Raw genomic sequence first — 21,403 nt, forward strand, 5'->3', positions numbered from 1 at the left:
TCAATCCCCTCCTTTCTCCTGGCACTAGCCAGGATAAAGGAGGGGGGATTCTGTGAGCTCACTAGAGCGTGTGTGTATTCTCAAATTTTGCAGCATAAAGCAATGTGGTTGCATTACCACATGCCAATGCTGCAATTTTGGGAATTGCTCCATCTAGTGACCAGCACTGTGAAATGTTATAAATTAGAATCTAATTTATAATATTTCCTGACTCGTGAAAAAATAAAAAAAATTAGAACAATGTTTAATCACTTATACACTAAGGGTATGTGCACACACACTAATTACGTCCATAATATACGGACGTATTTCGGCAGCAAGTTCCGGACCGAACTCAGTGCAGGGAGCCGGGCTCCTAGCATCATAGTTATGTACGATGCTAGGAGTCCCTGCCTCGCTGCAGGACAACTGTCACGTACTGAAAACATGATTACAGTACGGGACAGTTGTCCGGCAGCGAGGCAGGGACTCCTAGCGTCGTACATAAGTATGATGCTAGGAGCCCGGCTCCCTGCACTGTGTTCGGTCCGGGACTTGCGGCCGAAATACGTCTGTCAATTACGGACGTAATTAGTGTGTGTGCACATACCCTAACTGTTTAACTAATAAAAAAAAAATAAATAATTTTCTAGCGACACATTCCCTTTAACGAAGTGCAGGGATTGTGAATAGACATTCCGTCCTGGCTGGAAGGAATGACTATTCACTGTCTAAACACTTCAGTAACGTAAATAGTTCAGTATAAGACAGCACATAGCGACCAACGCAGTGTCACTATACGCAGACTAAATGAATGGAGAGAAGTGCATGACGCTGATTGGTCAGCGTCATATGCTCTCTGTACAATGCCCACTTGGTCTAAAATAAAAACACTCCCACTTGGGCATTAAGAAACGAATTAGCATAAAACTAAAATCGCTCCTAACGTGGTAAAAATAGATAGTTTTTCTAAATAAAAAGCACTGCTGTCACCTACATTATAGCGCCCATCTCCTTATGTAGGAGATAGGGCACTTATAATGTGGTGACAGAGTCTCTTTAAGGAAGCCAAGGTAGATTTTGCAGAGAAACATCCCTTGATAGTTCCTGGACAGCATCCAATAGCTACTCTGCTTGTGCAACATCACCATGAGCAAACAAGGCACCAGGGTCCCGTTCACAGAAGAAGCCTTACGATCAGCTGGACTGTGGATAGTTGGAGCAAAGGGATGTGTGTGCAGATTCATCTTTAAATGTGTTACTTGTCGGAAACTTTGTGGTATGTTACAGATTCCAAAGATGGTGAATCTCCCCTATGATCGACTTAGCACAGATCCACCCTTCACCAATGTCAGCCTAGATGTGTTCGGTCCTTGGTCTGTGATTGTCCGGCAAACCATAGGAAGCCGTGCGAATGGGAAACGTTGGGCGGTTATGTACACTTGTATGTCCATCAGAGCTGTCCACATAGAAGTAATCGAATCTATGGCTACTTCATGCTTCATAAACGCTCTCCGTCGTTTCATTGCCATCAGAGGACCTGTCAAACATATTCGTTCTGACCGAGGCACGAAATTTGTCGGAGCAGCAAGGGAACTACAACTCTCTTCTAACTTGGACGCTAACAACGTAGAAAGATACCTTAGTGGACAAGGATGTAGTTGGACCTTTAACCCACCACACTCTTCACACATGGACGGTGCTTGGGAGAGAATGATACGCATTGCACGTAGAATCCTCGACTCATTCTTCTTACAAGTAGGATCTACAAAGCTGACTCAAAAGAGCTTGACCACCTTTATGGCGGAAGTATCGGCCATCATAAATGCCAGACCGTTGACTCCGATTTCCAGCGATCTTGATGACCTAACTGTTCTCACCCCCGCCACGCTGCTTACTCAGAAGACTGACACTATTTGCACGCCACCTGGAGAACCTCTACAGAAGTTGATAGAGGCAAGTACAGAGTCTCTCCAATACTTTCTGGGACAAGTGGAAAAAGCAATACATTCCCACTCTGCAAGGAGAAAGTGGCAAATCAGCAAGCCTAACCTCCAGCCCAGCGATGTGTTTCTAATGAAAGATTGCCAGTCACGAAGAAATGAGTGGCCGTTAGGTCTTATTACCAAGACATTCCAGAGTAAAGAGGGAAATTTTCGTAAGGTCGACCTAAAAGTACGGAAACAGAGTGAGGCCAAATTGTTCCTCAGACCAGTAGGGGAACTCGTTCTACTGTTTTCATCCAACAAACCCAATAGTGACGTCGGCTGATGTCAAGCGGGGAGTGTTCTGGCCTCGCCAGCTAGTCCAGTAATTTAAGTAATAATACCTATTTTTTTGTGTATGATTACCAGTATAGATATTGCAATTGCCTATTCTTGTACCCCATCTATATTATATTGTATGGTTATAGCACCATCTACTGGTGGTTTAGTGTATTCCTAGATTGTAGTTTTTCTATGTATTATGGGAAATCTCCTGAGGCATTGTGGGTTATTTCCTGTTCCTGTTTGTGTATGAGTAGCAGCCATTTTCCTCATCCTGCCAGTTCTACCTCAAGTTCAGTGCCAACAGCCTGTTCTAAGCATTGTCGGTAAGATCAAAATCTATATGTTATAATCCTGTGGCTCACTGTATGTTTCGCTGTATCAGATAGCACATTGTCAGTTTGCAGTATTACCTCATGTCATATTGTGTGTGTGTGTGTGTGTATAGCAGATTATTTGTATCCTATGCACTGTACAGTTGATATATTCTGAATACTACTGTTATTTCATCCTATAGTTTCACCCTTTCCTGTGTAATAGCAATAAAGAGAAAGATTACAGTTTCACAGCCTTTTTTCTTAAGAAGACAGGGGGTTTATCTACATGTCAGATTGCACACCGTGCTAATTTGGTATGAGGACCAAATAATTACCACTTTGCAAAGCCTTAGTGCAGCCTCATCTAGAATATGCAGTTCAGTTCTGGACTCCAGTTCATAGAAAGGATGCCCTGGAGTTGGAGAAAATACAAAGATGAACGACTAAACTAATAAGGGGCATGGAGAATCTAAATTATGAAGAAATATTAAAATAATTAAACCTATTTACCCTTAAGAGAGATGACTACGGGGGAGGGGCATTATTAAGTTATATAAATAAATGCATGGCCCATACAAGAAATATTGTGAAAACGTGTTAAATGTAAAACCCTCTCGAAAGACAACGGGGCACTCTATCCATCAGGAGAAAAAAAGGTTCAGTCTCCGGAGGTGACAAGCCTTTTTTACTGTGAGGACTATAAATCTGCGGAATAGCCTACCACAGGAGCTGGTCACAGCAGGAACACTAGATGACTTTAAAAAAGGCGTAGAAAATATCTACTCCTCTGTCAATGAGTAGAATTCTTGTTTAAATGTTGATCCAGTCAGATTGGCACTTGGGATCAGGAGGGAATTTTTCCTTTTTAGGAAGATTGGTTAAAGGGAATGTGTTGCAAATTAAACATTTCTTCCACAAGGTGGGAAGTATTAAAAATAAAATAATAATTTGACATGTTTTCCTATGTTGGCCACCAGAGGGAGCACTTCCCTCAATTACAGCAAAGTGAATCAGGCAAAGCAACCTGACTCACAGCTGCTGTAAATGTGGGAGGGAGACTCACCCCCTTGTTTTTGGCTACAAGCCAGAAAGAGGTGTCTTCTAATTGCCAAACATTGTCCAGTTCCATTTTTTAAGTGATTCTATAATTGTAGGACATGCTAATCACAGCAGCTATAGGACACACCAAAAGGCTAAGGCTGTATTCGCACGATCACATTACGTCCGTAATGGACGGACGCATTTCGGCCGGAAGTCCCGGACCGAACACACTGCAGGGAGCCGGGCTCCTATCATCATAGTTATGTAATGCTAGGAGTCCCTGCCTCGCTGCCGGACAACTGTCCCGTACTGTAATCATGTTTTCAGTACGGGACAGTAGTTCCACGTAGAGGCAGGGACTCCTAGCATCGTACATAACTATGATGCTAGGAGCCCAGCTCCCTGCAGTGTGTTCGGTCCGGGACTTGCGGCTGAAATACGTCCGTCCATTACGGACGTAATGTGCTCGTGTGAATTCTGCCTAAGAAATATAAAAGTCAAAAGAGAAGACCCTGTAGTGAATGACTTTTCAGTTCACTTGTTCACATGGCGAGCATTCGACATGTATTTTAGCGCATTTTACGTGCTGAAAAGCGTGTCAAAAAACAATTAAGCTTACCACTTAAATAAATATATAAGCGCGCTGTTAGTACACAACACGCTTTTTTACATGTTTTTGAAAGACACGTTGCGGATTAAAGAAGCGTACGGTCAATTCTTTGGCACGTAAAATGCGCCAAATGTTCCCATAGTTAATGGGAGTCCTAATTACACGCCAAAAAGCGCGCACAAAATGCAATAAAAAAAACACGCAAAAATGCCTGTATTTTAAGACGTTTCACAAGAAACACTAGTGTATTTGACAGGTGTACACGTCGTTTTCCTTTTAGTACCGTGTGAACATCCCCTAAGGGAATTATTTTTCATTTATCTTTAGTTTCCACAGTGGTGGATCCTCATTAGGGCGGTTGTCGGCCGCCTGGGGCCCAATGCTCCCAGGGGGCCCATGCCCATTTCTAGCGACACCACCGGGCATGAGGGGGCCTCGGTGCTAGCGACTGCCACATTCACTTGTATCGGAGTCCTCAGGAATCCAATACAAATGAATACTATAGGCTGCAGGCCACCTTAGGCCTGCAGCCTATAAGGCTCCAGGAAGACTCCATGCGCAGGTCTGCGTATGCGTTCGGCCCAGAGAATGCGCATGCGTCCGGCCGGAGCAGCCGGAGCTGGAACGGGGCAAGGTAAGTGCAATATATATATATTTTTTTTACGGGGTATAGCGCTGTGTGGCCCTATATACAAGGGTGGGGGCGCTGTGTGGGAGGAGCGCTGTGTGGCCCTATATATAAGGGGGAGCATTGTGTGCCCCTATATACAAGGGGGAGCACTGTGTGTCCCTATATACAAGTGGGGGAGTGCTGTGTGGTGGGGGGACGCGCTGTATATTCCTATATACAAGGGGGAGCTCTGTGTTGGCGGAGTACTGCGTGGCACTATATACAAGAGAGGGGAGCACTGTGTGGCCCTATATACAAAGGGGGAGTGCTCTGTGCCCCTATATACATGGGGGGCAGCGCTGTGTGTCCCTATATACATGGGGGAGCGCTGTGGGGCCCTATATACAAGGGCGTAGCACTGTCTGGCCGTATATACAAGGGGGAGCGCTGTGTGCCCCTATATACAAGGGGGGAGAGCTCTGTGGCCCTATATACAAGGGGAGGAAGTGCTGTGTGGCCCTATATACAAGGGGGGTGTGCTGTGTGGCCCTGTATACAAGGGGGAACACTAAGTGGCCCTATATACAAGGGGAAAAAGTGCTGTGTGGCACTATATACAAGGGGAGCGCTGTGTGGCACTATATACAAGGGGAGTGCTGTGTAGCACTATATACAAGGGGGAGTGTTGTGTGGCACTATATACAAGGGGGAGCGCTGTGTGGCACTATATACAAGGGGGAGTGCTGTTTGGCACAATATACAAGGGGTAGCACTGTGTGGCACTATATACAAAGGGTGAGCGCTGTGTGGCACTAAATACAAAGGGGAGCGCTTTGTGGCACTATATACAAGGGGGAATCTCTGTGTGGCACTATATACAAGGGGCGAAAGGAGGGGGCTTTGTGACACTACAGGGGGCTGTGTGGTACTATATACAAGGGAGGGGGATGTGTGGCACTATATACAAGAGGGGGCTGTGTGGCACTATATACAAGGGGGGGGGCTGTGTGGCACTATATACAAGGGGGGGCTGTGTGGCACTATATTCAAGGGGGGCTGTGTGACACTATATTCAGGGGGGGCTTTGTGGCACTATATACAAGGGGGGGCTGTGTGGCACTATATACAAGGGGGGGCTGTGTGGCACTATATTCAAGGGGGGCTGTGTGACACTATATTCAAGGGGGGCTGTGTGGCACTATATTCAAGGGGCGGCTGTTTGGCACTATATTAAAAAGGGGGATGTGTGGCACTATTTACAAGAGGGGGAGTGCTGTGTGGCGCTTACTAAAGGGGGCTGTGTGTGACTCTACGCGGGGATGTTTGTGGTGCTAGCTGTAGGGGTAGGAGGGATATTTACAGGGGCTTTGTGTAATGAAATCTACAGGGGGCTGTGTGTGGCACTATGTACAGGGGGCACTGTGTATGTGGTGCATGATATTGACACAATTATATTCGGGGGCACAGTGTGTGGTATTATATTCAGGGGCACAGTTTTCGGTACTATTTTATTCAGCGGTGCAGTGTATGGTGCTATTATATTTAGGGGCACAGTGTGTGGAACCATGAATATTTTATCTTAGTTTATAGATGTGGAAATGTTGGAAAAGTGAGGAGCCAAAGACATCCGAGTGGCAAATTCTACAGAAATGGGTCTTGGCCCGGAGAAGTCGTCATGAACTCTAGACCTGATGGAGAAGAAAATAGGAAAAAAAACGACTCGAATTTGAGACGTTGTCACCTGTGAGTCAAAAGATTTATAGAGAATCTGTCACCTCTCCTGACATGTTTACTATAGTAAATCCTTAAGAACAACAACCTAAAAGAAATGAGTCAAAGACTGAATTTATAATAAAGAATTTATAATTTTTATTATTGCACAACAAAACAGATAAATATATTTACTCACGAGTACTATCATATACTATCATTTGGGACCTCATTCAGTCCTTTTGATAGACATACCCAGGTGTTAGTAATTTATTTATTTATTAACTTATTTATGCACCTTGTTTTCTCATATATATCCTTTTCATGCATATCCTACAATAGTAGCCCCATTATACACATGTGTCTGGCTTCTTTTTCCACACTGTGATAGTCATCCTTGTCTTTTTAAACTTGTGAGTAAATATATTTATCTGTTTTGTTGTGCAATAATAAAAATTATAAATTCTTTATTATAAATTCAGTCTTTGACTCATTTCTTTTAGGTTGTTGTTCTTAACATATTATATGAGTTATCGCTAATGTTACCAATATTCATGGGTATTCACCTTTGTATGCCCTTCCCCTATATATTATATATTTATTAAAGTAATTTACTCTATATGACTTTCAAAGGGGTATTTTGGTTGTCCTCCGCATTGGTTGTGTATAATAAATCCTTGTATTTCACAAAAAGTCTTTGTGCAGTCTAGGACTGATAGACAATTCCCCTTGTCAGGAGGATGTGTTCCTGCACAGTGTGATACAGTCAGCGATGGTTGGAGACTGTCAGTATGTAGGGATTCAGCCCTTTGACAAGGACAATCATAACACCCATTTGTTAATGCTTGCACAAAAAGGTAATGTTAACAATAGTTATGGCGCGGAAGGGCAGCGGTGGAGAAGGGGGGGCCCAAGTTTGGGTAACAGCCCAGGGCCTATGGTCTACTTAATCCGCCACTGGTCTTTTACCTCTTTGGCTAGTATATGTTCTCTGGCTCTTCCTGCAACCCCATTTTGGACCTTTTGACCAAAAAACTCTTCCTGGGCGATCACCCCCATAATATGGACTGAAGAGTCTCTCCGGTTCTTAGATCGCCACCATGAGCACCAGTTCACTAGCAAACCCCCTTTAAAAATTCAGACAATGCTGAGAATATACTGTGTATTACAATATTACTAAAAATGCTCTATTAAGCCCTTAAGGACACAGCCTGTTTTGGCCTTGAGGACACAGCAGATTTTTTTTCAAATCTGACAAGTTACTTTATGTGGTAATAACTTTGGAATGCTTTTACCTATCCAAGCGATTCTGAGATTCTTTTCTCGTGACATATTGTAGTTTGTGTTGCTGAAAAAATTTTGCTTGATTAAATTCAGTATTTATTTGTGAAAAACACCAAAAGTTAGAGAAAATTTTCAAAAAATAGCATTTTTCTAAATTCAAACATATCTGCTTGTAAAACAGATAGTAATGGCACACAAAATAGTTACTAGTTAACATTTCCCATATGTCTACTTTATGTTTGCATTGTTTTTTGAACGTCCTTTCATTATTCTAGGACGTTACAAGGCTTAGAACTTTAGCAGCAATTTCTCACTTGTTCAAGAAAATTTCAAAAGGCTATTTTTTCAGAGATCAGTTCAGTTTTGAAGTGGCTTTGAGGACCTCATATATTAGAAAGTCCCCATAAATCACCCCATTTTAAAAACTGCACCTCTCAAAACATCATTCAGAAAGTTTCTTAACCCCTTAGGTGTTTCACAGGAATTAGAGCAAACTAGAGGTGAAATTTAAAATTTTCAATTTTTTTTTGCCAAAATTCATTTATAATAATTTTTTTCTGTAACACACAAAGTTTTACCAGAGAAGTGCAACTCAATATCTATTGCCCAGATTCTGCAGATTTTAGAAATATCCCACATGTGGCCCTAGTGTGGTAATTGACTGAAACACAGGCCTCAGAAGCAAAGGGGCTCCTAGCGGATTTTGGGGCCTCCTTTTTTTACAAATATATTTTAGGCACTATGTCAGGTTTGAAGAGGTATTGTGGTGCCAAAACCGTGGAAACCCCCCAAAAGTTACCACATTTTGGAAACTATACCCCTAGACACATTTCTTGAGGGGTGTAGTTACTGTTTTGTCCTATTGGAATTAGTCTGTAAAAATGAAAATCGACTTTTTTTTCTGAAAAAACGTAGAAAGTTGTACATTTTACAGAGAATTAAGAAGAAAAAGCACCCCAATATTTGTAAAGCAATTTCTCCGGATTACGGGACTACCCGATATGTGGTAATAAAATGCAGTATGGACCCACGACAGAGCTCAATAGGGAAGGAGCATCATTTGGATTTTGGAGCGCAGATTTTGCTGGAATGGTCTTCAGTGCCTTGTCATGTTTGCAACGCCATGGAGGGATCAAAACAGTGCAAACCCCACAAAGCTACACCCCAAGGAATTTTTCTATGGGTATAGTTAGCATTTTGACCCCGCAGTTTTTTTGCGGAATTTATCCAAATTTTTTCTAATAAAATGTAGTTTTAGCTCAGATTTTTTCATTTTAACAATAGATAAAGGAGGAAAAGCACCACAACATTTGTAAAGCAATTTCTCCCGAGTACAGCAATACCTCATATGTGGTAATAAACTGTTGTTTAGACACACGGTAGAGCTTAGAAAGGCAGGAGCACCATTTGACATTTGGAGCTCAGGTTTTGCTGGAATGGTTTGCGGGGCCATGTCACATTTGCAAAGCCCTGAAGGAGCCAAAACAGGGAGAAACCCACAAAAGTGGCCCCATTTGGGAAACTACACCCCTCACAGAATTTATCTAGCGGTATAATGAGCATTTTGACCCCACTGTTTTTTTGCTGAATTTATTTGAATCAGGCAGTGAAAATGAAAATCTAAATTTTTCCACTAAAATGTTGAATTTTTCTCATTTTCACAAGGAATAAAGTAGAAGCACCCCAACATTGGTAAAGAAATTTCTCCCAAGTACGGCAATACCCCATATGTGGTCATAAACTGCTGTTTGGACGCACCGCAGGGCTCAGAATGGCAGGAGCGCTACTTCGCATGCAGATTTTGCTTGATTGATTTCTCTGCACCATGTCACATTTGCATAATCCCTGATGTACCAGTACAGTAGAAACCCATGAGAAATGACTCAATTTTGGAAACTATACCCCTCAGGGCATTTATCTAGGGTTGTAGTGAGCATTTTGATCCCACAGGTGTTTCATAGATTTTATTAGAATTAGGCAGTGAAAATTAAATTTTTTCCAAAATTATATAGTTTTTGCTCCCAAATTTTTATTTTCACAAGGCGTAGAAGAAGAAAAAAAATCATGTGTGGCCCTAAATTGCTGATTGGGCACATGACAGAGCTCAAAATGGAAGGAGCGCAATTTGGCTTTGAGTACAGATTTTGCTGGACTGGCGTACGGGCGCCATGTCGCATTTGCAGAGCACCTTAGGTACCAGAGTAGAGTGGAAAACAATGAGAAGTGACCCCATTTCAAGGCATTTATCATTTCCCTGGACTCATAATCGAGCTTAGGAGTGAAAGAACACCATGCGCATTTGAGGTCTATTACAGCAAGTTGTCAGCTATGACACCCGCGGCCATGGCACCCATCAGGAATGCCGACAGGCTAAATACCACTCGCTGCATCTAAGGGGTTAATCAGCCGGATCGGAGCCTAGAAATATACAGCCGACATCCAGCAGTGATGGCGCTGGCTTATCTTCTGAGCCAGAGCCATCACATACTCATTCTCAAGGGGCTGTGATTGCAATGCTTGACGTACCGCTACATCCTGGTGCGTGAAGGGGTTAATTAACTAATCATAATAAAAACTAAATTAAAAGTATAGACAAATACATCTTATCAAGATAATTTTTGGTAGCCGCTGCTCTAAGTAACCGACAGCCGAGGATAAAAGCAGAGAGTGACTACAGCGTGTCCTTCCTCATAGCTGTAAGGCGGAAAGGTGAGACCCAATGTACACTACCTTGCTAAAAGTGTGTGGACACCTGACCATTACACCTATATCAGCTTGTTGGACTTCCCATTCCAAATCCATGTCGTTAATATAAAGTTGTCCTCCTTTTGCGGCTATAACAGCCTCCACTCTTCTGATGTTGGTTGAGTACTAGTTCGCAATCACGTTCAACCGAAAGGTGTCTGATGGGGTTGAGGTCAGGGCTCTGTGTAGCCACTCAAGGTTTTCTACACCAAACTACTCACCCCATGTCTTTATGGACCTCGCTTTTTGCACTGGCGCACAGTCATGCTGGAACAGAAAAGGACTGAACCTTAAACTGTTTCCACAAAGTTGGAATTTACAACTGTGTTAAATGTGTTGGCATTTTGCAGCATTAACATTACCCTTCACTGGAAATAAGGGACCAAACCCTTAAAAACAACCCAGACCATACCTCCCAACTTTCAAGTATCGCAAAGAGGGGCACATTTTTTTTCTTTTAAGCCACACCTCTAATCCCGCCCAATCCCTGCGCATATACACCTGGTCCAGTCCACACGTTATTATGCTCTCATAGTGCCTCCCACACAGTATAATGCCACTTTAGCTGCCCCCATACAGTATAATGCCCCCTAGCTGCTACCATACAGTGTAATGCCGCCTTAGCTGCCCCCATACTGTATAATGCCCCATTAGTTGCCCACATATAATGCCCCATTGCCCACATATAAAGTACCAGAGCCCACGTAGATAGTGCCACAGTGCCCATGTAGATAGTGCCACTCCCCCTGTAGATAGCATTACCCCCTGTAGATAATGTCATTGGGACTCCCTCTATGTGCGCCAGAGCTGTGGCCATGGATTCCGCTTCAGGAGGAGTCCCTGACGTCACTGTCTATATATGGAAAGTCAAATCAGGGGTTACATCTAAGGGCTTATTCAGACGAACGTGATATATGTCCGTGCAACGCGCGTGATTTTCACTGGCCTCGCACGGACCTATATTAGTCTATGGGGCCATGCAGACAGTCCGTGATTTTTACGCAGCGGGTGTCCTCTGCATAAAACTCACGACATGTCCTATATTTCTGCGTTTTTCACGCATCACGCACCCATTGAAGTCAATAGTTGCGTGAAAATCACGCGCACCACACGGAAGCACTTCCGTGGGACGCGCGTGATTCGCGCAACAGCAGTGAAAAGTATGAATGAAAACAGGAAAGCACCACATGCTTTTCTGTTTCCAAACATACAAACAGATTGTCATAATGATGGTGGCTGCCCGAAAAGCACGCAGCCGCGCACCATATGATCATGACACACGGAGCTGTTAAGTGCCTTTTGCGCACGCAAAACGCAGCGTTTTTTGCGTGCGCAAAACGCACACGTTTGTGTGAATCCGGCCTAAGAGTGTAATCCTCGGCCAGGGCGTCGGCAACCCTCTGGAAGGGGAATCTGCTTCAGGGTAGCCCCTGACGTCACTGTCGTCACTGTCCATATATGTTCCTTCCAAGTCTTGGCAGCTCCTGAGCAGAGCAGTTAGGGAGCAGGGCAAGTCTCCATCAATGATGGGCGATCAGATAAACAAAAATAATACCCCCAGTAAACGCTAAAATAGCATACTAAGTAAGAGAATAAGAAAACTTATTTTTAATTAGTTTTAATTACTTTTTTAAATATGACATAAGTAAAATAGACCGTTATAAACACCAATTATAGGCATCAATGAGATAATCCCTCTCTTGCACCACTGTCCCTATAGATGGCGTCACACACTACCCCTGTAGTTAGCATCACACACACACCCCTATAGATAGCGGCACACACATCCTCATGTAGACAGCATTACACACAGCCCTACCTATAGATAGGGCCAGACAGTCCCCCTTAGAAAGCGCCACCCCCCTGTGGATAGCGCCACACTCAGCCCTCCCTATGGATAGCGCCACACTTAGCCCCCTGTAGATAGCGCCACACACAGACCCCCTGTAGATAGCGCCAAACAGCCTTCCACGTCTTGTAAATAGTGTCACAAAGCTCCCATTGTATATAGTGCCATACAGCCCCCCTTGTAGATACTGCCACACAGCCCCCCTTGTATATAGTGCCATATAGCCCCCCTTGTATGTAGTGCCACACAGCCCCCTCTTATATATAATGCCACACAGCCCCTCTCATGTATATAGTTCCACACAGCGCACCTGTAATGATGGGGGTAGGGAAACAGATAAGTGAGCCCTAATCTACCCGCCACTCAGTCCCTGCCTACTTGCAACGACCCGCCCTAGGCGACGGGGTACAACTGGGCTACGGTCCTTACGCTCAATATGTGCACGACAGACAAACAGACAAGGGTACACAGAAGCTAAGGGAAATGGGGCAGTTGCCCATGGCAACACCGTGAGCAACAAGAGAGGTGAACGAGCCGAGTCAAACCAGGAGTGTACGAGGTACCAAACGCAGAGCAGGAGAGTAGTGAACAAGGCGAGTTAAACCAGGAGTGTACGAGGTACCAAACGCAGAGCAGGAGAGTAGTCAGTAAGCCAGGGTCAGTATGAAGCAGGGACAAATAGTTCAAGAAGCTGCAGCAGGGCCAGGAAACCAAACGAGAAGAATCACAAGCAAGGAGGAACAGGAAAGGCAGGTATAAATAGACAGAGGGCGGGAGCTAGCTCCATCTGGCCAGACTGTGATAGGCTCTCCCACTCCTAAGCCTGCCATCCTGAGTGGTGGAAGATGGAGTCAGTCTCACAGACATAGAAGCAGGTGCAGACTGATTACCTATGGGCGTTGACACAGAAGCTGTGCCTGGCAGATCCTTTACAGCACCCTTGTATGTAGTGCCACACAGCCCCCCTTTTATATACTGCCACACAGCTCCCCTCTTGTGTATATAGTGCCACACAGCCCCTCTCATATTTAGTGCCCCTTGTATATAGTGCCAGGCAGCCCCCTTGTATAAAGTGCCACACAGCCCCCCTTGTATAAAGTGCCACACAGCCCCCCTTGTATATAGTGCCACACAGCCACCCTTGTATATAGTGCCACACAGTCCTCCCTTGTGTATAGTGCCTCACAGCCCCCCTCTCTTGTATATAGTGCCACACAGCTCTCTCCCCCCCCTTGTATATAGTGTAACACAGCCCTCGTCTGGTATATCATGCCACACAGCTCCCTCTCTTGTATATATGGACAGTGACGGCAAGGGCTTCGCTGGGCTCAACACTTAAAGTAGAGCTGTGCCCGGGAAGTCCTCGTGACTATTGCTTAAGTATTAGTTTGGCGCTGCTGGGGAGGTATTTTGTACTGCACTGTGGTATTTGTTTGGCACTTCTGTTGAGGTATTTTGTGCTGTACTGTGGTATTAGTTGGCGCGGCAGGGGAAGTATTTTGTGATGCACTGTCGTATTTGTTTAGCGCTGCTGGGGGGGGTATTTTATACTGTATTGTGGTAATAGTTTGGTGCTGCTGGGGTGGTATTTTGTTCAGCACTGTGGTATTAGTTTGGCACTGCTGAGGAGGCATTTTGTGCTCCACTGATATTATTTTGGTGATGCTGTGGTGGTACGTTGTGCTTCACTGTGGTATTCGTTTGGCGCTGCTGTGGAGGCTTTTATACTTTGTGTGGGGGGAATGCTGTGTGTAGGGGGAGTGCTGTGTGTCCCTATATACAAGGGGGGAGCACTTTGTGGGGGGGGGAGTGCTGTGTGGCCCTATATACAAGGGAGGGGAGGGCTGTGTGGCCCTATAAACAAGGGTGAGCGCTGTGGGGAGCGCTGTTTCCCTATATTCAAGGAGGGGAGCGCTGTGTGGCCCTTTATACAAAGGGGGCGCTGTGTGTGCCCTTTATACAAGGGGGCAAGCTGTGTGGCCCTATATACAAGGGGGAAGCACTGTGTGGCTCTATATACAAGGGGGTAAGCGCTGTGTGGCCCTATATACAACGGGGGGAAGTGCTGTGTAGCACTATATACAAGAGGGGAGCGCTATGTGGCACTATATAAAAGGGGAGCACTGTGTGGCACTATATAAAAGAGGGGGAGCGCTGTGTGGCACTATATACAAGGGGGGGACTGCTGTGTGACACTATATACAAGGGAGGGGGTCTGTGTGGCACTATACAGTTGTAGCCACCTTTAACTTGATTCTGATAACTTGCTGCAGCGTGATATCATACAACAAAAGCAATTGAAAAGTCATTGAAAAAGTCAAGATAAAAGATCTAGCCATTGTTTATTTAATGCGTTAAAAGTCAAGGTAAAGATGGCTACATCTGTATTCAAGGGGGGCTGTGCGGCACTATATACAAGGGGGGTTGTGTGGCACTATATACAAGGGGGGTTGTGTGGCACTATATACAATAAGGGTTGTGTGGCACTATATACAAGGGGGGCTGTGTGGCATTATATTCAAGGGAGGGTTCTGTGGCACCATATACAAGGGGGGCTGTGTGGAACTATATACAAGGGGGGTTGTGTGGCACTATGTTCCAGGGGGGGTTGTGTGGCACTATGTTCAAGGGGGGGCTGTGTGGCACTGTGTTCAAGGGGGGGCTGTGTGCCACTATATTCAAGGAGGGGCTGTGTGGCACTATATTCAAGGGTGGAGCTGTTTGGCACTATGTTAAAGTGGGGGCTGTGTGCCACTATATTCAAGGGGGGCCTTTGTGGCACTATTTACAAGAGGGGAGGGCTGTGTGGCGCTATCCACAGAGGTATGTGTGAGGTGCACTGTACAGTGGCGGCTGTGTGGTGCTATCTATAGGGGGCTGTGTGTGGCGCTCTCTGCGCGGGGATGTGTGATATCTTCAGGGGGCTGTGTGTTGCACTATGTACAGTGGGAACTTTGTAAATGTGGTGCATTACTTTACAGATATTGACACAATTATATTCAGGGGTACAGTGTATGGTATTATTATATTCAGGGGCACAGTGTTTGGTACTATTTTATTCAGGGAGCAGTGTATGGTGCTATTATATTTAGGGGCACAGTGTTTGGCACCATGATAATTTTATCTTTATGTATATGTGTGGAAATGTTGGAAAAGTGAGGAACTGAAGACATCTGAGTGGCAAATTCTGCAGAAAAGGGTCATGGCCGTGAGAAGTCGTCATTAACTCTGGAGCGGATGATGAAGAAAAGGGGAAAAAAAAGACTAGAATTTGAGACGTCGTCACCTGTGAGTTACTAGATTTATAAAGAATCTGTCACCTCTCCTGACATGTTTATTATAGGAAATTCTTGTATTTCACAAAAAGTCTTTGTGTAGTCTAGGACTGATAGACAATTCCCCTTGTCAGGAAGATGTGTTCCTGCACAGTGTGATACTGTCAGCGATGGTTGGAGACTGTCAGCATGTAGGGATACAGCCCTTTGACAAGAGCAATCGTAAAACCCATTTGTTAATGCTTGCACAAAAAGGTAATGTTAACAATAGTTACGGCATGGCAGGGTGGAGAAGGAGGGGGGCCACGTTTGGGTAACAGCCCAGGGCCTATGGTCTACTTATCTGCCACTGAGTTTCTATTGCGGCGCAGCTGAGAAGACAGGAGACTGTTGTAGGTGAGTAGAAGTATTTTTATTTTTCATATTACTAACTTAATTTTTTTGTTTTGCAGGTTCGAAAATAGCGTGTGTTTTCCAATGTGGTTTTCGGTGGCTTGGGAAAACTGTGCCAAAACCACACTGTGTGAATACACCCTTAACCCTGTTCACACACAGTTGTTTGCAGGCAGAAAAAAATCTGCCTAAGAATTCCTAAGAATTTTTCTGCAGTTTTCGTGGCAGTGTTTGGCCACGGCCATTGAAGCTAATGCAATGACCTCTGAAACGACTGCCATGGGTTTTTTCTGCCTCCCACTGATTTCAATGGGAGGTCAGGGGCGGAAGCTGCGGCAATAAAGGACACGCCACTTTTTTTTTTCACAGGAGTGGCCAAAATCTGTCTGGGAAAAAAACGCCTCTGCCTCCCATTAAAATCAACGCAGGCGATTTCGGGAGTTTTATTGTGCTGATTCTGACGTGGTTTCAGCATCAAAATCAGCGCCAACGGCGAGCTAGACCTCCCAGACTGGCGAGCTAGACCGCCCAGTCTGGACTTGGTTTACCGGATTGTCAATCCTACTATTTTGCAGCGGTGAGTGCTAGAATATTGGCCTGGTTCCATCATAAGTCATCCAAGTTGTGGATTAATATTGAAGTTCCTGTGGCGCCTGTTCCACTAACCGCCATCCCATGGCTTAGAACACATTATTACACACCGGGTAAAAACGCCCATCTTCCATTTATTGCAGGTCCAGTAGTTAACACATATAAAAGATTTGGGGGTCAGTCAATACTGATACCACCAGATGGTCCGCTAGTTCCGATCTCCAACAACAATGATTTCCCTCCGGGTATGTGCCCCAATTTTTTTTTTATTGGCTTACTCATCTAGACCATCTCCTTTGACATTCCATAATTTCTTAATGACTCGGGGGCTTAAACTGTAATGACGGGGTAGGGAGACAGACAGGTGAGCCCTAATCTACCCGCCACTCAGTTCCTGCCTACTTGCAACGGCCCGTCCTAGGCAACGGCGTACAACTGGGCGACGGTCCCTACTCTCACTATGTGCACGACAGACAGACAGACAACGGTACAAAGAAGCTAAGGGAAAAGGGGCAGATGCCCACGGCAACACCGTGAGCTACAAGAGTAGTGAACGAGCAGAGTCAAACCAGGAGTGTATGAGGTACCAATCGCAGAGCAAGAGAGTAGTCAGTAAAGCCAGGGTCAGTATGAAGCAGAGGACAAATAGTACAAGCAGCAGAGCCAGGAAACCAGCAGAATCACAGGCAAAGGAGGAGCAGGAAATGAAGGTATAAATAGACAGAGGACGGGAGCTAGCTCCGTCTGGCCAGGCTGTGATAGGCTCTCCCACTTCTCAGCCTCCCAGCCCGAGTGGTAGATGATCGAGTCACTCTATCAGACTTAGGAGCAGGTGCAGACTGAGTAACCACGGGCGTCGACACAGAAGCTGTGTCTGGCAGATCCTTTACAGTACCCCCCCTTTTATGAGGGGCCACTGGACCCTTTCTAGGTGGACCTGGCTTATTGGGGAACCGAAGATGGAACCTCCTGAGCAATACCCCAGCGTGAACATCCCGGGCGGGTACCAGCAGAATCACAGGCAAAGGAGAAGCAGGAAACGAAGGTATAAATAGACAGAGGGCGGGAGCTAGCTCCGTCTGGCCAGGCTGTGATAGGCTCTCCCACTTCTCAGCCTCCCAGCCCGAGTGGTAGATGATCGAGTCACTCTATCAGACTTAGGAGCAGGTGCAGACTGAGTAACCACGGGCGTCGACACAGAAGCTGTGTCTGGCAGATCCTTTACATAAACTCTTTGATTTAATCATCCCGGAAACTGAAAGATCAATGATATGACGTTGGGACTTTCTACGGGTACAACACTTTTATAATGACAATAAAACAAAGCTGCATTTACATAGAGACTTGACACCATTGGAGCAATCGTGTGTATGGAATTGAGGAAGCGACAAAGCCCCATAATATTGCGCCCGGGACTGCGAGTTTAGTATGGCATGATTGGAAGGTGTTCTGCGCTTCTGAGGAATACTTGTCTTACGCATGAGTGACATTCCTGGGGGTAAGCGTTTAGCGTTCATTAGACTCTGGGAACTGATTTCACCGGATAGGGGTAAATGGCGAGACTGCTTTACCCTGCCATGGGTAGGGGTCTGTATTGTATTGTTACAATGTATAAACCTTCTGGGACCACTTGGTTACTTTACATTAGTCTCTTCTCTCTGATAAAGGGTATGTGTTTTATATGATTCCAATTCTGAGTGGGATTGGCCTTGGTCACCGTGGTACCTACATCTGTATTATTGATAATCTTACAGAGATATCTGTATATTCTATGTTCTGCATGTACTTTCTGTTTATATGATGCCCTTGTACCCTGCTGTGTCAGAGGTTTATTGTACACTGTGTATTGGAACATTGTACACTTAATATTTGATATTTATTTTTTGTTTATTCTTTTTGCGATTGCATTATATCTGGCCGTATGATATAATGAAAAGAATGTTAAAAAAAAAAAATCACGACCAACTAACTCTGTGTGAACAGGGAGTTATGTCTCTGTTTTTAAATACTTTATTAGTGCCTTAGTAATGGCAGTTGTCTGTTTGCTGACATCCATTACTAAGGCGGGGCTTAGTGTGAGCCAGTAAAAAGTCTATCACTAACCCCCCCATTATTACTTCGGTATCCACCACAACCAGAAATATCGTGAAGAGCCAGTACCTGACCATCTATAGTGAAGGTTGGGTACTGAGGTGGCTGGTATTATTAGGCTGGGAAGGTCCAAAAACAGTGGCCCTTCCCATCCTGGTAATGCTAGCCTGCTGCTGCTATATTGTATCTGGCTCGTTATGAAAATAGGGGGTCCCCACATAGTTTTTGTCAATTATTTATTTATTTAAAACTATTTGGGGTACCCCCCCCTATTTTCATAACCAGACAGATACAACATAGTAGCAGCAGGCTATCATTACCAGGGTGGGAAGTGTCACTGTTTTTTGGACTTCCCAGCCTAATAATACCAGCCTCTGGCTGCCCCAGTGCCCGACCATAACTACAGATGGTCGGGTACTGGATTGTATCCGGCACTTCCCGATATTCCTGGTGGCGCTGGGTACCGGGATAATAATTGGGGGGTAGTGCTAGAATTTTTAGAGGCTAACACTTAGCCCCGCTTGGGATGCTGGCTGTCAAAGTGTAACAGATTGTTACGATCAGTCCTTTTTTCATATAGATCAGTCTGTAATTTACCACTTTCAATATCAATCAAAGTGTCAAGGAACTGTATAGAAAAGAAAAGTCAGAATGGACCATGTTAAATTGTAATTCTGGATATATCACATTAAGTTCATTTAAGAACAAATCTAGGGTAGTAAAATCACCTCTCCAAATAACGAAGGTATCATCTATGTATCTAAGCCAGATCAATACATATTGAAATAAAACAGATGTATAGACATAGCTATCTTCAAATGATGAATTGGAGGGTTCACTAAAAGATATTCTGACCCTCAATGAGTTCCAAAACATGAGAGAGAAATTGGACGTCCAATTAACTGCACACTGTAAGGACCTGGAGGAAACTAAAAGAACCAAGAGGTATCGGGATATTGAGGACTATGGCAGTGGTAAGATCTATACCTGGCAAACCTTGCATGGTCCAGATGGTAGTGGTCACCAACAGCAACGTCGAAATAGGAGAAGACGACCTAGACAACAATATGAAGGTTTTTTTTGTCCACAGCAATTGATACAGAGTTCTCAGATGGCTCAACACAGAGTTCCTCTTTTTTTAGGGGGACATATGGACTCTGTACACAGAGAAGAGGTGGGAGAAAACACTACAGAGGGTATCTGGCAGATAATTTACAACCATCCACGGGGACGGGGCACCCCCGGAAGGAGGACTTAAAATTGGTGGTAAATATATCCACATATACAGTGTCAGATATTGAATTGAAGGTCCTGGAAAAGGGACTTTCTTTTTGTCCAACTAACGATATTGATTGGTTCCAATTACATGTTGTTTTAGATTTTTTTTTTTAGAAGACTGCGATTAAACGCATTATTCACCAATTAGCTCGTCACTGACTCAACAAATGATGCCATGTTATCTAGTGAACTTAGGCTGAGTGATTTAGCCTTTATATTACGAATTCATTTCAACCCCCCTAATAACCATGGGGTGGAGGCAATTGTTGAGACAATTGAGGAACTGAAACAAAATGAGGGTAATGTGAGACTAGGTTGGTGTAACATAACCAAGGAGGAACGTCATGCTTTGCAGGGGTTCAGAAAAAATTAAAAAATCACCACTAAGCAGGCAGACAAGGGGGTGCAGTCATCCTGATAAACGCCTCCAAATATCTAGCCGAAATACATAGGCAACTAGCAGACACTGATGTGTATGAGAGAGTGATGTTTGATCCCAAGTTTAGGATTATGAAAATTTTGAAAGATATGGTAGGAGAGGCAGTTCCAAACAATGTGATTGATATTAGTGCAGCAAAGTTACTAATTAATGAACACCCTAGAACCCCGATTTTGTATTGCTAACCCAAGATCCATAAGAATCTGCAGACCAATTGTCTGAGCGATGGATATTGTTTTTTGTCCTCCAGCTATTTCTTGTGGATAAGATCTTGAGGGTATAGGCAAACAATTGTAAATCATATATTAAGCCCTTAAGCTGGGGTGGCGGAGTATTTCAACTAGGGCTGAGGAGGGAGGTCAATGTAGAATATAAAGGGGTAGTCAGGTTAGAGAGGGGTCAGACTATATTGGTGGGGGGAGGACTAGACAACAGGATAGGGAGATCCTTTTGTTACAAAACAGCAGTGAAAATAAAAATGCCCAAATAATGTCAAATAATCACATTTCTGAAACTGACAGTGAAAAACTTAAAGGCAAGTTAAAGTATATGTTCACAAATGCCAGAAATCCAGCAAGCAAAATGGGGGGAGCTGGATGCCTTGATACTGGAAGAAAATATAGATATAGTTGGTGTTGCTGAAACGTAGCTAGACTCTTCACATGACTGGGCTTTAAATCTACAGGGTTTTACACTGTTTCGGAAAGACAGGACAAATAGGAAAGGCGGTGGTGTATGTCTGTATGTGAGAAGTGATATGAAGATGAGTGTGGAAGAGACAATAGTGGGTGAAGACTGAGGAGGTTGAAACCTTGTGGGTGGAACTAGAAATGGAGGTAAATACTGAAAAAATTACTTTTGGTGTAATCTATGGACCCCCCAATATATTACTGAGAAGATGGAAGGTTAGCAATATAAACAAAT

The 21,403-nt window shown here is 44.3% G+C and overlaps 1 long non-coding RNA gene across 1 annotated transcript in view; it reads left to right on the forward strand.

Annotated features, from left to right (window-relative positions):
* The first annotated feature begins 2,487 nt into the window (after positions 1-2,487).
* LOC142652869 (uncharacterized) overlaps positions 2,488-21,403 on the forward strand; it is a 38,200-nt gene continuing 19,284 nt past the window's right edge. The window contains exon 1 of the long non-coding RNA XR_012847965.1: positions 2,488-2,572. This is a non-coding gene — a long non-coding RNA (uncharacterized LOC142652869). The remainder of the gene's footprint in view (positions 2,573-21,403) is intronic.

The sequence above is a fragment of the Rhinoderma darwinii genome, chromosome 5 (genome assembly GCF_050947455.1).
Source record: "Rhinoderma darwinii isolate aRhiDar2 chromosome 5, aRhiDar2.hap1, whole genome shotgun sequence".
Classification (NCBI taxonomy): Eukaryota; Metazoa; Chordata; class Amphibia; order Anura; family Rhinodermatidae; genus Rhinoderma; species Rhinoderma darwinii.